We start from the raw sequence: 2968 nt of genomic DNA, 5'->3' as shown, positions 1-2968 counted from the left end.
TTCAGGTGTTCTATTCTTTTTGCCATTTTAGCACTCTAAGGATTAAAAATTGACATATTTAGGCTAAAACATCATACTTAATAATGTATTTCTGATAAACGTATATTAAGTATACATTATTTTAAGAATCATTGGCCAGGTGCGGTGGCTCATGCCTATAATCCCAACGCTTTGGGAGGCTGAGGCAGGTAGAACACCTGAGGCTGAGAGTTCAAGACGAGCCTGACCAAGATGGAGAAAACTTGTCTCTACTAAAATTACAAAATTGGCCAGGCATGGTGGTGCATGCCTGTAATCCCAGCTACTCAGGAGGCTGAGGGAGGAGAATCACTTGAACCTGGGAGGTGGAAGTTGCGGTGAGCCAAGATCGCACCATTGCACTCCAGCCTAGGCAACAAGAGTGAAACTCCGTCTCAAAAAAAAAAAAGGAATCATGGAATCATTTTGTGCCCTGGCTTATGAGCAAGTCATCAACAGAGATATCTGGGAGCTCTGTTACTCATTTCCAACAGTGCCACAAATAAACCTAGTAACAGCAAATAACTGTTGAGCACTTACTTTAACAGACCTTATTTTAAATATTTATCTACTTTTAAGCTTACAACCCAAAACATGAGTTCCCTGAGTGTGGGGCTTGTGTTGTACTGGTCACTTCTGCATCACCATTTCTTATCACCTTACCTGGCAAATAGCAGGTCTGCGATAACGTCTTGTTGAATGAATGAACATGTGTCAGATACTCCTTAGGCCACTTCACATTCTCTCAGCTGTCTCTTGTTCCAGTTGCTGCAGAGAGCAGTACTACATTAGGCTCTCAGCAACTTCACACAGGTAGAAAGGGCATGCCTTACCTGCCTTTGATGCTTCCTGTTTCTTGCTCTGGGGGTTCCCTTTTGACACAGAGGTCTGGGCACCATGACACGTCCCCTGGCACCTCTGCAGGTGCAAAATGAAAGTATGGAGAAGTTAACACTTAACAGGACAAACCTTTGACCAGCTGGAGACAGGAATCAATGAACAGATAGCTCTTTCTTCTCTTCAATGGACTATTCCAATATATAATTTATTTGGCTTCTTGGAAGACAGTTGTGATGGTCCCTTGGGATCAAACAATTAGCAGTGACCAACTTGGTAACACACCCTCCTATTGACTCCCTCCCTCCCTGCCAGCCTCTCTTCCTTCGTGCCTTCATCCTGCTCTAATAGAAATAGCACAAACATGCTCTATCTCAGGCTTTTCGTTCTGGAGAGCTTAGACAAGACAAAGAAAGTGAATTGACCTTTGAATACCTTGTCTAAAAACATTATCCAGATGAATCATTAACCACTGGGTCATCTTACTTTAATTGCCAAATTCAAATCAAGAGAAATGATGTTTTGTTTTGTTTGCTGGACTGAGCTGGTTGCCTCCTTTGTTTTGGAGGCTACTCACTTCATCCCAAATTCTTGACACTTTCATTCCCGGAGGTCATCTTTCTCTAAGATCTTCCAGAAAAAAGTCTTAAAGCTGCCTTAGCCTTTTTCCCAGTCCAGCTTTTAAAATTTTTCCTCCTCTTCCCCAATAATAACATGAGTGTAGATCCAGCTTGTCCCCAAAGCCTGCCTTGCTTCGAAGCATCTGACTGTAAAGAATCTTCACCTATGTCTGTGATTTGTGGGCCTAAAGAAAACTATCCATCCTTACAAATGTCTTCTGCTGAGATGCCTCACACAGAGACTGGACAACCCTGATTCTTCCAGCAGTCCCAAAGGCAAACAACCCACTACTGCAGAGAACAGTGCCACAAAAAAGGAAAACAAGGTCCTAGTCAAGAAACAGAAGACCAGAACTGTGTTCTCTTTCACCCAGCTATGTATACTCAATGATAGATTTCAGAGACAGAAATGCCTCAGCCTTCAGCAGATGCAAGAACTTTCCAACATCCTGAACCTTAGCTACAAACAGACCAATATTGTGAAAATCTTTCCAAAATTCCCTTAATCAAAAAGAAGTATGTAACTCCACTTTCCAGATGAAGACCTGGTTCCAGAACCAGAGAATGAAATCTAAGTGGTGGCAGAAAAACAACTGGCCAAAGAATGGCAATGTTGTCACTCAGAAGGCCTCAGTACCTACCTGCCCCAGCCTCTCCCCTTCTACCACCAGAGATGCCTGGTGAACACGACTGGGAACCTTCCAATGTGGAGCAACCAGACCTGGAGCAATTCAACCTGGAGCAACCAGACCCGGAACATCCAGTACTGGAGCAACCACTCCTAGAACACTCAGACCTGGTGCTCCCAGTCCTGGAGCAATTAGGCCTAGAACAGTCCCTTCTATAACTGTGGAGAGGAATCTCTGCAGTCCTGCATGCAGTTCCAGCCAAACTGTCCTACCAGTGACTTGTAGGCTGCCTTGGAAACTTCTGGGGAAAGTGATAACGTAGTACAGCAGACCACTAGGTATTTTAGTACTCCACAAGCACTGGATTTATTTGTAAACTACTCCACAAACATGCAACCTAAAGATATGGGAAGATGAGTGAAATTGATATTACTCAATTTCAGTCTGGGCACTGGCTGAATCATTCCTCTCCCCTCTTCCCATCTCTCATAGGGTTTTTCTTGTTTGGAAACCACATGTTCTGGTTTCCATTATGCCTATCCAGTCAATCTGATAGAGGGTGGGGTATGGTTGGAGCCCAGTCAGAGAGGTTTCTTTCTTTCTTCCTATTGGATTTTCCTGGAGAAACATTTCAATAACCTTGGCTGCTAAGGACACCATGATAGAAGCTGTCTCTAGCTATAGATAACTAGATCTAACGCTAGTTTGGATATCTTTAGAGTTTGGAATCTATCCTCAAGAATAAGGGGAAAAAAGTACAAATTGGTGTTGGGGGGTGGGTGGAAAAGACATGATGGATGCCTTCTTCCGGAAATGCATAACCCATGACCATGGATGCCAATGGTGGTTATTTCTATAGGCTAC

General features: G+C 43.5%; 1 pseudogene; it reads left to right on the top strand.

The window, feature by feature from the left end:
• The first annotated feature begins 1569 nt into the window (after nucleotides 1-1569).
• Nucleotides 1570-2521, top strand: LOC105718877 (homeobox protein NANOG-like; annotated as a pseudogene).
• The last annotated feature ends 447 nt before the right edge of the window (nucleotides 2522-2968 follow it).

Source organism: Aotus nancymaae, unplaced genomic scaffold (assembly GCF_030222135.1).
Source record: "Aotus nancymaae isolate 86718 unplaced genomic scaffold, 86718_ANA_hifiasm-v0.15.2.pri h1tg000010l, whole genome shotgun sequence".
NCBI classification, from domain to species: Eukaryota; Metazoa; Chordata; class Mammalia; order Primates; family Aotidae; genus Aotus; species Aotus nancymaae.
This window is presented reverse-complemented; position numbering and strand designations above follow the sequence as displayed.